Source organism: Neopelma chrysocephalum, unplaced genomic scaffold, assembly GCF_003984885.1.
Source record: "Neopelma chrysocephalum unplaced genomic scaffold, ASM398488v2 Primary Assembly neopelma1_77, whole genome shotgun sequence".
Lineage (NCBI taxonomy): Eukaryota > Metazoa > Chordata > Aves > Passeriformes > Pipridae > Neopelma > Neopelma chrysocephalum.
Window position 1 is genome coordinate 246,005 of NW_020897738.1, and position 13,500 is coordinate 259,504.

Below are 13,500 nucleotides of genomic sequence, written 5' to 3' on the forward strand. Positions count from 1 at the left end.
CTCACTTTACCCTCTGACTCAAGGAGCACCTGTGTCGGAGCAGCTTTGTTTCCTGGGAGAGCCCCTTGTTCGGGTTACAGTGCTGGGGGCACACAGCCTTTTCTTCCCCACTCAAGAGCTCGTTTCTTTGTCACACTTCTTATTGCCAAGGGTCAGCTTTCAAGATCGGAGGGCATGTTAACAAGATACTCAGGCATATTCAGTCACCAAACAGAGTCTGTGTGGCAGCAGGACAAACTTTTGTGTCTCTTCACTAGAAACTTTCAAGCCTAATCTAAGGACTATTTCCTTCTTTAGAGAAATTTGGGTCTCTATTGCATTATAACCTGCCTGTGCTCCCACCAGTGCTGATGGAAAGAATCCCAATGTTCCTACTGACTCAAAGCTGTATCAACAGCTTTTGTCCCTTCATCTCTGTGTTTTGAGCTGGAGACTTCTGCATTTGATAACTCAGACTCAATCTTTAGCACCTCATTTAACAATGTGTTTAATTTACTGAAAATAAGGGAGGTCTTGTTATAACCTCTTGGTACATGTTTAGCGAGTGCAGCTTTGATAGTGTTGTCCAACTAGGGCAAAAAAAAATGTGTTAATATTCAATGGCTAAAAGAGGATGCAGCATTACGGTTAATGTGCCACTGTATTCTTCATTCCTAAGCATTTTTTGAATCAAGTTTGGAAACAATCTCCAAATGAAATTATCATACTAAAAAAAAAAAGGAATTTATTCAGGATAATTCTGTACTCTGTGCTGAAGAATAAAGGATTGCAATTTGCCTTCTGCCCTAATGAGATAGGAAGCAGGGCATTGTGATAGCAGCTTCAGGTGCTGTGCCCCAGGCTGCAGGTGAGGAGCCATGAGTTGCAGAAAACTCTTTTTCAGCAATTTTTTCAGCAGCTCCAGGAATGACTGCTCAGAGATGGTTGCTGTGGTGGCACTTTGGACTGTTATGGTAAATTTTGAATAGGTGTGAGGAAAACACATGTGATAGCTGAGAAAAGGCAAAGAGGGAAAAGGGCCTCAGCCTTTTGTGAAAAAAGGATAAGAAAAACAGAAAAGGTAATTTCCAGCAAGCACCAGGTTGGAGGTGGGAGCAAAGTCTGGATTGCTGGGGGCTGTCTGGATTGCTGTGTCCAAAGACACAAGCACATTGCAAATGGGTAAGAAGCAGGAGCAGCATTCAGTAATGAGCAAGAAAGTAAAACAAAACTACCACTGCCTAAAAATGCCTCCTCAGTCCTGTGGAACTCAAGTTAGTTCCTTCTGCATCTGGTGTGTGACCCTTTGCTGTATGGACAGGCTCTGACCTGGCTGCACCAGCACTTATGTCATGTAGAAGGTTGCTTATGTTGAGGAGAAAACTTCCTAGAGAAGCAAAATACAGTGACAATGAAAGAGAGAGAACTTAATAAACTGTTAGGAGGGACACTCAGTTCTGGTGCCTGTTCAGGAATTAGGGGTCTGCTGAGACACAGGGGATTTGGGTCTTTCCAGTTCCAGCCTCAGGGAAAGACAAGTTATGTTACAGTAGGTGAGTTAGGGAATATATTTCCTCTGACATCCTTTAGAACAAACAACTTGTTTTTAAGGAGCCTGTTAGTCACTGCTTCCCAGGGAGAACACTGCCATGGATCTGGATGCTACCATACCTGAGGCAATGTTCACTCCAGGTGCACAGAAAACTGCAAGCCTAGAGGGGGTTGGACCCCAAAAGAGGTGCATTTCAGATGGCTGCCATGCCAAAAGTGCATGGCTGTAACAAAAGTGATTTAAATCCTCCTGTCCTGGATGTTACGATGGTATGTTTCCTGAAATTCTTCCTCTCGTGAATAGTAAACACTGGTTTCTAAAGCACTTACTGGGCACCTGTCCCGGAAGAAGTGCTGGAACAGCAAAATTGAAGTGTGCTGTCAGAGTGAGAGGGCTGGACTTGGCCTTGAGCCACTGACAGCCTGTTTAATTCCCTCAGTGAGGGGCAGGAGGAGAAAAGGAAAACTGAGTCACTGGTTGTTAGAAATGATGAAAACAACTACCAGGACCTGCTCTGAAAGGTCCTTTGGTAGGTAACAGGCCTTTTCTCTGAGTAGGGGCAAGGCTTCAGATCACCAAGTGTGCTTAAACAAATCATACAGTGATTTGTTGGTTTTTGGGTTTGTTTCATGTTTTCAGCTAAGATTTTCTTTCAACAGACCACTTTTGCCTAGGAAAGCTATGAATCAAGTGTTGAGAGTAACACTGTTTATCCTGAGGATGTGGTGTCATGCATGTGTTTATAAGCAAAAATATGGGCATGTTTAGATCCTTGTACAAAAGTTTGGGATTACATAATGTGAAAAGTAAGTAGTGGTAGGGAAAAACCAAAACACCCAGCACTCAGAACTGTGGTCTGCTGAGCAGCCACCAGCTGCCTTCGGGGAGCTGACAGGGCAGCTCCAAGGCTTCCTGACCCCTTCCAGCAAACCCCTTCCATGTCACTGTCTTTGCTTCCCTGTGTTCCCCATGGCTGTAGCTCCCCCATGGATCCCCGGGCACTGTGTGTACACAGTGTGACTCACAGGACAGAAAAAGCTGGGAAGCTCTGCCCTCCAATGTTGTTCTGTCTGCTTCCACCTCAGAAGGGTGGTTCTCCCATGTTCTGCGGGGTTGTGCACCAGGTGCTTTCAGCCCACGTTTCCAGTTCCAATGGACTTCAAAAGAGGAAGATACTCCCATTAATGTTTTGCATGATAACAAGTTAGGCAAGCATCATTTTTGGATGCAGTTGATGGAAGACTGGTTACTGCCAGTGCCAAGTGGGTGTCTGAGTTGAGACTATCAAATGATGTCTGTTGTATTAAATGCTTTGTTGGATTTCCGGCTCGGAAAATGAGGCATGTGCCAGACAGAGCTTTCTGTTTTGGCATTAAAGCAATCTTGGCGCCCGGTGGAAACTGTTTACTTTAAAAGCTTAATTTTAAATATAGTTTTGGAACACACTTGGAAATGTCTGCAAATCAACAGTAACAGACAGGAGACTAAAGCATTGTTTCCTTCACTCCTGTGTCCTTTGAAATACCTTAATCTGCTTTACCTTATGGGAGCCACTTCTGGCTGGTGCATGATTTATTCACACATTGTTTCTTGCTGAATTGGACAGTAGCTGAAAGACAGGTAGGAATGGAGAGCACAAAAGATCATAATGCACAGCAGCATTTCAAGTCTTTTTAGTATCATTTAACCCTTTCTTGTGACACACGACTGGTGGAAGGGGAACGTGTTCCACCTTGCTGAGCTGTCAACAGAAGCAGCCTGTGCTGGGATGCCGAAGGACACTTCCCAGTCTGCTGCACAGGCAGTGGACTTGCAGTGCCATGAATTTCCACCCAGCAGAAAGGTCCTTTGGAGCGCCAAGCGTGACGCCAGAACACAAAACACTCCATTCATCAAAGCCATGAGTAAGAAACTCTGTGTTTTTGGTTTTAGAAGTAACTTTTATACGTTTACAACTTTTTCCACATTAAACATCATTTATGGTTTGGAAATTGTTCAGGCAAGAGGCATGTGGTTTCTGCTCCTGAATATCAGCAGCAGTTTTGCTACGTTCAGTCTCTATTTTTTGTTGACATTTTTTTGGCTTTTCACTTATCCTTTGGGTGGACCTTTTTGGAGCAGGCTGCCCCAAGGAGAACCTATAACCCTCTTTCTAAATGAAGACTGAGTGATCTGCTTAAGGTGAAGAAGATTACTTTGGTACAGGGAATTTGGGTTCAGTGCCAGACTTTTGCAAAGTACCTGGTGAAGAAATACCTTTTCTGGGATGTTCCCTCATCAGAGCAATTGCTGGAACAAATTGAGAAGGAGGAATTTCACACCTAGACTTAGAGACAGAAGTTGATAGGTTTTTCCATAGGCAATGTGAGAAGTTATAGGGTAGCTGTTGAATTTTCAGTTAATTCTATTTGTGCTGAATAAATGGTAAAAGGCTAATGCCTAATGATCTAGGAAATCTACAAATTACAGATTTTACTGAGATTTCAAGGGCCTCCTTTTGCAGGCCTTCCTTTGCATAAGTGCCACATTTCAAGGGAGAGTGGATGAAATTACAGAAATATTCTCTGTGCTCCACTTGCTCAAGGATTGGAGACTCCTTTTCTGCCATTGTGTGGGGTGGCAGTCAGAGGGGGTCCCTGCCACCTTTCCTGAGGTGTGCTGCCAAATAAAGGGCCCTGATTAGAGGCCTTATTTTATGTCCCTGCTCCTACCTCAATGAGGAATGAATAAAGACATGTCCTGCCACGTGTTAGGGCTGTTTTCTTCACTCTTTGGCCCTTTGCATTGTGGCCCAGTGACTCCTGGTGCTGAGTGTCTCTGTTCTGGTGCAGTGCTCTTTCTTTGAGACGGAAGCTTGCAAAAGTTCCCTCCAGCAATAGCCCATGGAAAGTTGCCTGGAGCTCACAGCAAATGATGCCTAGTGCCTCTGGAATTTAGGATAGAAACCTGCTTGGAGGGGAAGGGTGTTGCAACTATATTTTTACAATTGTTTCCTCTTTAGTGTTTGTATTCTTCCATTGCTGACCATGTTTATCCATCTGCTGTTCAGGGTGAACAGGAGCACTAAATTTCATGGAGAGAAAACAAATTTTTTTGAAGAATTTTTTGGTTTGTTACCCTCACCTAAACTTTTTGTGTGTGCCTACTTTGCACCCCAGCTGCTTCTGCAAGTCTAATATGCCTCTATTTCTTCACCCAGTTTCCCCTCCCTGGTGCCCTGGGCAGGGGCTCAGAGCGTTTCTCTCCCAGGGCAGAACAGCCTGGGACAGCGGGGTTTTGTTCCCGTTCTCCCAGCTCAGGACCACAAGCCTACGCGGGGTGGTGCAAGCTCTCCCGGCTCAGGCTCCAGGTTGTGATGGTTTCCCAATAATGGGAAGAGATGATGAAAGCAAAGAAAGACGCACAGATGGGGAAAGATATCTCGGGGCTGCCAGGGCAGCTGTTCGAGATCCCTGAATCAGATGGAGACAGAGCTCCACCACCCTCAGCTTCCCCACCCTCAGCCAGCCCATCTCCAGTGTGCAAAACAAAACCAGCCCCACCCCAGCCGTGCCGTTTTAGCTGATGGTCTAGTTAATAAATGGCAAATTCCAGGGGTAATCCTGTCAAAGCCTTCCTGACATCCTCATTGATAATACTAACCACAAAGGGCTCTCCTGCTCATCCAATTAATACCAGAAGAATTCTACTTGATTAGGTTATTACTGAGGGGAAATGTAGGAAAGATAAATATTCCAGGGAAAAATCAGGCTTTAGACAAGGGGGAAGGTCACAAGTGTCCATGGCTTGTAAAGTTTTTCACCTGGTGGAGAAGGAGAGCTTTGTGATCCTCTGCTCCCTAACAGAGCAAAGGATGGGTGTCCCAGCCCTGCTTTGCCTGCAGCCCATCCATATCATGTTGATGGGAGCACTGGGAGCCAGGCAAGTGCCTACGTCTTGGAAGGGTTGGAGACTTTGAATGTAAAGTCCCAAGGGCAGAGACCCATGTAATTGTTTCCTTGAGAATTCTGGCAAGGCCAAATTAGTGCAATTTGGGATCTTGGCACACAGATGAGAGCAGAGGGAGGAGCAGAGGTTTTTTCTCTGTCTTCTCTGTACCGTAGTCCTTCCCAAAAGCCAGGATAGTAGTTTGGAGGCTGGGTAAGAAATACAGTATTTTGGGAAAGATACTGGGCTGCTGCTCTCTTACCCTTTCCAGAACTGTGGTTCTTAGATATGTTGAGATGTCAACTGTTCATGCTTCTCAGGCTGCCTGCACATCCAGGCAGGCATCACAAGATTCCCCACACTTGGGCTTTTAAGTATTTATCACCCTTCAGGCTTCTCAACATGATGGGGGGATTGGGGAGGGAGCTTTTTAAATGAATGTCAAGATTGTGATACAGAAGACTAGTAGAGCAGTTCCTCATCCTCTGTTTTTTGATGCTGCCTCGGATACCTCTGGTACCAGCATCCTTGTGTCTTCATCACTGGGAAGTACGACAAGGTTTGGTCATGTAGGTATGATCAGAACAGGAGCAAACACTTGGGCACACCTGAGTGGTTGTTTGCTCTGTATGTTTCCCTGGCAGCTCCCTAAAACTGGAATCTGCTTTACTGACCAGAGCAGGTATTAATGGGAAAAAGATATGTGGAGGAGATAAAAGATAAAAGGGTTTTGGGGGTTGGATATGGTTAGCTGGTGTGTGTAAATAGTTGATGGCAGGAATAAAGAGGAAGGAGACAGACTCTTGATGATTTCTACTATGAGGGTGTTTGAATATAGGAGCAGGTTGTCCAGAGAGGCTGTGCAGTCTCCATCCTCAGAGATAATCCACAATCCCTGTGGACATGTACTGGGAAACATGCTACAGTTGAGCCTGTCTTGAGCAAGGGGATTGGACCAGATGATCTCCAGAGGTGCCTCCAGTCTCAGTGATGCTGAGATTCTGTAACTACACTTGCAAAATGCCTGTTAGAGGGTAGTTGTGATAAGCTGACTTGGGAGGTGAAAGCAGCTCCAGAAGCTCTCACAGATCCCTGGAAATATCCTAGTTGAAAACAGCTCTCCATATTTCTAAGCTGATTTTTTTCCAGGCCATGTGGAACATAGCCTGCAGACTAATTGATAATCTCAACTGGGGAAAAGGGTGAACTGTAGCACTGCAGCAAAGTCCGTGGAAAGAAGAAATTTGTGATCTGGCTCAATTATTGGAGATGATCTGGCACGTAGTTACACTTCAGTCCCTGCCCCCAAAGTATGGGGCTGTGCCATTCTCTCTCACATAGCAAGCTTGGCACTTGCCTTAAGGTACGAGAAGAGGATCTAGGAGGTCTAGAGGAGGAGAACTGAGAGAGCCCGAGGCTTTGAAACGAGAAGAGTGAGGGAGAAATGTGATAACATCGTGAAGTAGCAAAGGGCTGCAGGGACAATACAAGTAATACAAGGAGAATGGGTGTAATTTGTTCTCCATATCGAGGGCATATAGGACAAAATTTCATGGTTTTTAACTACAGCAAGACATTAGAAAAAAATGTTATAGCAGTAAATATAATGAAGCCCTGGAATGAAGTGCAAAGGTGCCTGTGGGGTCTGTGAAGGAAATATTTAGAACACAGTATAAAAATTTCAGTCAAGGATGGCAGACTGAGCTGACCTGCCTTGGGGCAGGCAGATGGATGGAGCAGAAAGTCCCTCTTTGTCCTCAGCTTCTGTGACTCCTGGACAGTGGGAGCTCACATGCAGCAGGGAGCTTGCCTATAGGAAGAGGCTCCTCTTACTGTCCCCCACTTAGACTGTAAGTCACATAGAAAACAAGAGAAATACATTTTACCCTGTAGTTTTCTTACCACTGGACCTTCTCAGGATGGGAGATGCACCATCTTGTGTGGCTTTTCATGTCTGAGGATGTCACCAAGTTCAGAGTTAGTCCTGGGTCCAGCTCCAGCTTTGCAGGGAAGCTCAAACCAGAATTGGCCTTTTTGTTGTGCTGAATGCTGGTTGATCTTATTCCCTTCCTATTTCACCCTCCCACACCCTGTCCCAGACCACAGATAACATTTTTAGGCATGCTCTGAGTAAGTGAGGGGGAATGGATCCCACTGGTAAGGGAGGCAGTTGGGGAGATGAAGTTGCTTGCTTTAAAACATCTTCTCCAGAACTTTCCTGGCTTCAAAATCAGCATTGGGAATTCACTGGCAGCTGAGCAGGGATTTTCAGGCTTTCACTGGGTTCTAAGTTGGGAAACCAAAATCCCTGAGGAAAAGAAGATTCCAAGTCCCTCTCAGGCTCCAGGTCAGAGCACCTTTCCAGCCCATCTCCCATTTGCCCCTTCAGAGGAAGGCACTGGCCTCAGCAGTGTCCTGCTTTCTGGAGCCTGTGCTTCAGAGGAGCCTTCCCAAGCGTGGGTGAGCGTCACTGTGCCCTGAAGAGCCAGAGCCCTGTAACGTGCTGAGAGAGCAGACTGTCTGCTCCTGGCATTTCTTTATATTCCAGCCCACAGCCATTCCCTTTCTGAGAAACCTAACCACTCTGTGTCCTTTATTCCCTCCCTCTCAGCTCCCTGGACACGTCTACTGCCATGAGATGTCTCAGCCAAGGATTTTGAGCCAAGATATGAGGGAAATGGTTTAACCAGATGTGTGCCCATGCCTGTGACACTGAACTTTGAGATGCTGATATTTAAAAAGATTGCCATCTCCCCTGCCTCCCAGCAGCAAGGTGAGTAATGGGTGGGACAGCAGCATATCCAGAAAAACACCTCTTTTTCAAGGGGAAGGAGAGGAGGTTATAATTCGACTGCAAAAATTTGCTCCGGGCTGAAAACTTGGCAAACAAAAGCTTAACTTAGGAGTGATTTAAAAGGAAACAACAAAAAAGCATAAAATAAATCAGGGCAGTCATTTTGGGTGGAGATGAGGGTCCAGAGCTTCAAGATCATTCTTTAGTGGGGGAGGAGAAGGAGCGGCTCAAGACAGAGTTGCATTTGGCTCTCAGCCCTACTATAACTAAGCCTCTCAAAGCAGGAGAATAAACTGAATACAGTCCCTGGCCTCTCCCTTCACCCATTTGTCAGAGGAAAGCAAGGCCCCCTGTACTCTTTAAGCAGAGTGGATGCAGATAGGGTGGCATTAGCTAAATTCCTCCTATTGCCACTTTCTAAATGTGGATTTCCCTGTACCTTAAATTGTAAAAGCACATAAAGTCATTGAGGCTCAGCTTGCCCAGGAGATAAAGAGGGGCAACTGTTGCTTTCAGCATTGTGACTCCCCTCAGGCCCCCTCTCTCTGTGCTGTACCACACCTGCTGCTCAGCATCTGTGCCCTGCTTCTGCCTTCAGCACTGCACAGAGCTGCTGTACACCACGCTGGAGACCTGAGCAGGAGGGTGGCTGCTCCTTGCAGCCCTTACTGGGCTGACTTCTCTACAGTCCCAGGCTCACAAAGCTAAGGAAGAGGAAGAAGAGCTGAGTGGCTGCACAGCAGCAGAGACCAGGAACACAGATCATGCCTCTGGAGGGAAGGCTTTTCCAGACCATTACCTAATGTTCATGGCACACGTGATTGGCAGCACACTTGGCACAGGGAAACAAAGACAAGGTCCAGCCAGTTACCTGCCTTTTGTCATCTCCAGACCCCTGGGCCCCTCCAGCCTCTGTGCCAGTGCATAACTGCATTGCAGGCTCCCTTTGTGGTTCTACTGTGAGGTTTTCCTGATGGCCTGGAGTCTCCACACATCAAGTTAGGGAGCAAAGTATAATGGTGGCATTTTAGACAAACTCCTCCACCTACAGAGAAGGATTTCACAGTGGAGTGGGTTAAGCACTGGCACAGGTAGCCCAAGAAGTGTACGAAAGCTCCATCTTTGGAGATTTTCAGACCTCAATTGGATGAGGGTCTAGAGCAACCTGACATGGCTTTGCTGACTCTCCTCATTGCTGTGCACACTTCTAAAATGGCCATCCCCTTGGCTGCCTGGTGGAGTGCTTTGGCTGTAGCAGGTACCAAGGAACTACAGGCTAAATGAATGATCAAAGGTTCCCTCCCACTGCATGGTTTCCCTCCCAGGTTCAATTCCATCAGCTTCAAGTGACACGGGCAGTTATGGTTTAGTTGGGATGTTACCTAGTTCTGCTCAGAAGAGGCCTTCTGTGAAGGGCAGCACAGCTTAAACCTCTCTGGCTTTTGTCACAGGCTTCATAGTTTGCTCACAAATATTTTTGTACATGTTCACAGATCCTCCCTGGCTGAAGAACTTAGTGCTCTCCAGCAGCTGACAGTGCCACTTTTTGCTTCATGTAAAAGAAATTCACTTTAATTCTGTTTTTTCTCCAGGCTTAATGAGGGCAGGTAGAACCAGCCACTACCAAAACTTTTAGAACTAGGTCTGTTTATTTGATTTGATATGTGCTTCTGGCACTGTTGTTCTTGCAGTATTAAGAGATTTCTCACCTTTACTGGTACACTGCATGATTTGAGACCTCATTGTCAAAGCATCACCTTTCTGAATATCTCAGTAGAGTCAACTACTGAGATGTTGAGGGAGGCTGTTCAAGATGCTGATGCTTTCATGTATTGTCATTTCTAGGGAAGACTGAAGCCACTGAGCATGGAATCCAGCCCACCTTCTACCTCCCACCTCCCCGAGTGCAGCAAAAACATCTACAGACTGATCTACAGCTGCTCACAAGCACTGGAACTTCCAGTTGTCTATGTTTTCAGGACACAAGCCACGCCAGGAAAGCTGCTTTTGAAAAGGTATGTCATCTCTTGTTTAGATTAAAATAAAATGAAAGGGGGAAAAAAGAACAACATTTACCTTTGGCATCAAAACAAAGCAAGTCTTTATTTTCCCTAAACTTCCTTAACTGTGGTTTGTGCACAAGAAAATGTAAAAATGAATGGGGATGAAGGTAAAGGTAAGGTACTGGCATTGGAGATAAGGTTAATCAGAGCCCAGCAGAAATAATATGGCAGTGGAAGAAGTTTAACAAGTTCATTTTATGTGCCACTGTGTCATGCTTCCCTTTGTTGCTCAAGAATGTTGCTTCACTGGTTCCTAGGGTGTGAAAGGGCCACGCTGCTGGGAGGATGTGCCCCCGAGACCATGCACGAGCCACTACTGGGCTACCTTTCCATCTGAAAATTGTTGTTTTACTTGTATTACAGTTTTGCTGGGGACCAGGAACGGGTCTGGACTTTGTAGTCAGAGGTCTTCTGTAGTATGATACCTTGCAGAACAGTACTGTGCAGGACAAAAGTGTAATGAGAGTAGGCAGGCACTCCAGCCAAACCAAGGGAAGTTAATATGCCTCTGTAGGAAACATTCACAGTGGTCAGGAGGTTTGAAAGATACCCATCTTGTAAGGAGCTCAGAAGATTAAGCTAAATGCTCTTTAAAATAATGGAGATCCCTCTGACCTTTGCTTTCAAGGGCAGGAGGCAGGACAACATAGACTGTGTTGTGTGTACACATATAAAGCAAAGCCCAGGAGGAACCTCACAGACCCTGTCAGAGTGCACTGTGAGAGTGTGACAAGCCCTGGCATATTGACACCTCACCACTGCCAGGAATGGCTTGAAGCCAGGCTAGGGCTGAGCTTACAGCAAGGACTGACATCTCTCCCTGCTGCCAGGGTTTGTACCCATCCCAAACTGCTATTGCATGGTCTGTGTGAGTCCCGAGACTGGAAGAGCCGGCTCCATCCGCCTGGTGGGTAGGTCTGTAATGCACTGCAGAGACATCCCAGCCTGCTGGCTTTCCTTCCCCTCCTCCAGTTCCCACCTGCACCCCCAGCCCTGGAACAAAGACTCCCACTAAAAGCAAAGAAGTAGCTGTAGTGGAAGATTCCCTATTATTGCCCACATGTGAACTGCTGCTGCTGCAGGCTGTGGCTCGTGTGATGACAGCAATGATTCAATTAAGTGATTTTTGAATACTTCCTCAAATGGCAATAAGTCCTTTGTGTGGACACTCTTAAATCAGTTGGAGTGGCCAGGAACCGATGGATGTAAATTTGTAAAAGAAACGGAGCTGCAACTCTGCTTCCCTTCTCTTTTTCTGTGTGTTTCCTCTACCTAGAGGCACAGCCAGGCAGTTTGATGACCATGCCCAGCTAGTTTTTAGCTCAGCCCCTCAAGGGGAAAAAAAAAAGAAAAAGTGGTCAGTGTCCTCCACCATTTGTTCTGCCCTTGGTGATGTCAAAGCCTGCTCCAGAGCACGCTCCAGGTCTGTCCATCATAAGTGCCCCTTCCACCCACTTCAGCCTGAAAGGCATTTCATAGGGCTTTGCTGGAAAGGACCACACGTCACAGGTGAAGGACTCAGAAAAGCCAAGGCAGGACTCCTGTAACAGCTGTAACTCAGACGTTTTTGCACACATATTATTTTTAGTTAATATAGTTGGTGTTAACATTAATGCCTTAACCCTTGAGGAAGCTAGCTAACTTCCAGGTCAATATGGCCAGGGAGCTGGCTAATTTCCAGTGTTTTGGGGAGAGAGCCAAGAAGTGCAATGCCAGGGTGTTTCTGGCTGCTGGTGTTCCTGAGTGGACCACATCCGGGTCTGCACTGTATCCTGGGCTTCCAGCCCTGTCTGCCACCCCACCACCCTCTGCTTGCGCCGTGGGCTGTGTCTTTAACAGCAGGGCTACACATTACCAACAGCAGCTGTGTGTGCTGATACTTCACCCAAAATTACTTGAATAGGGCAGACTGGCAGCTTATGAACCGAGCTGTACAGGCTGGTGGCTTATGAAGGGACAGCCACCTTGGTCCAGGAGTTTTGCGTGAGTAAGATGTGGCAAAAAAAGTGACCCCATCAGCCATCCACCCGCCGTTGTTACTGAAATGTGGATTTCACCAGGAAAAGGCTGTGGCAAGCAGGCAGGAGAGGAAAAGGGAGGGGGGATTTCAAACACCACAGCTCAGAGAAAGCAAGCCCTGCGTTCGTGCTTACGTCAGTAGCCTGTCTGTGTGCTGACCCCAGGCTCACCTGAGCCTTGGCAAAGCTCCCCTTTGTTCTGTGTTGGCGTTCAGAATCCAGAGTTATCCCACCGCCACTTCGTGACCCGTTCCACCCAGACAGCCTGCCCATGATTGCTTCATAAAGCAAGACCCAGGAATCAAAAACAGGGCATGTTTCCTGAGCAGAGATGGAAAACAGCTGTGCTGGAAAAAAGGAGGGGTTTGCTGGCTGAGCAGTGGAAAATACAGATCAAGGCCTAGTTGTGCAATCTTCCCTGGCTGGCCTTTGGATGCTATTGTGGCAACGGGACCAGCTGGAGTTGGCAGGAGGCTGCTGCCCAGTGATGGGGGTAACGAGAGCCTCTGGTGACAAGGCTGGAAACCTAGACCTTAGTTTTACAGATGCTTGGGAGGCTGATAAGTGACATCTGGTGATGCTGCCCCCTCCACTGTCCTGCAGTCAGGTCTGTCTGGCCAGTCCCAGATGGTATTTGAAGGGCCAGGCCCATGACTGCAAAGGCACAGAGCTCTGCAGGGCTGCAGAGCAGCAGCACCAGCCCAGGTGTGGAGCTCAGTTCTGCCTGATGCTCATAAAGTGCTCCCTGTGCAGCCACAGCCAGGGGATGTGGTTGTGTTGTCTGGCCAGGTTCCTGCCTCTGAATCCCCAGCAATTGTGCAGGGAGGCTGAGCAAAAAATCTTAGGGCTGGAATCTGCTCTGCCACTGCCATCTTCTAAAATCAAGGGAAGGTTGTGTCCTGATTTCACTAACCTTAAATGGTGCTTGCTTCAAGCAAGGCTTCTGGAAGAGTTCTTGACTTTTATCAAATTCAAAATCCCTAATGAAAAGTAAACTAACCAGCTGCATCTGGATCCAGGGGCAGGAGGTGCGGGATTCTCTGTTTTTTAAAAATCTAATTATTGTGTACAAGAAGGAGAGGATGGACAAGAACAGAGAGGGAGAAATAGGCCTTTTCTTCAGAGCCAAATTATCAAAAAAATTACCCTCTCCTGCTGAGAGAGCCC

At 46.8% G+C, this 13,500-nt stretch overlaps 1 long non-coding RNA gene across 1 annotated transcript in view; it reads left to right on the top strand.

Annotated features, from left to right (window-relative positions):
• LOC113970551 overlaps positions 1-10,251 on the top strand; it is an 88,801-nt gene extending 78,550 nt beyond the window's left edge. Inside the window, exons 4-5 of the long non-coding RNA XR_003535201.1 lie at positions 8,070-8,231; positions 10,098-10,251. This is a non-coding gene — a long non-coding RNA (uncharacterized LOC113970551). The remainder of the gene's footprint in view (positions 1-8,069; positions 8,232-10,097) is intronic.
• The last annotated feature ends 3,249 nt before the right edge of the window (positions 10,252-13,500 follow it).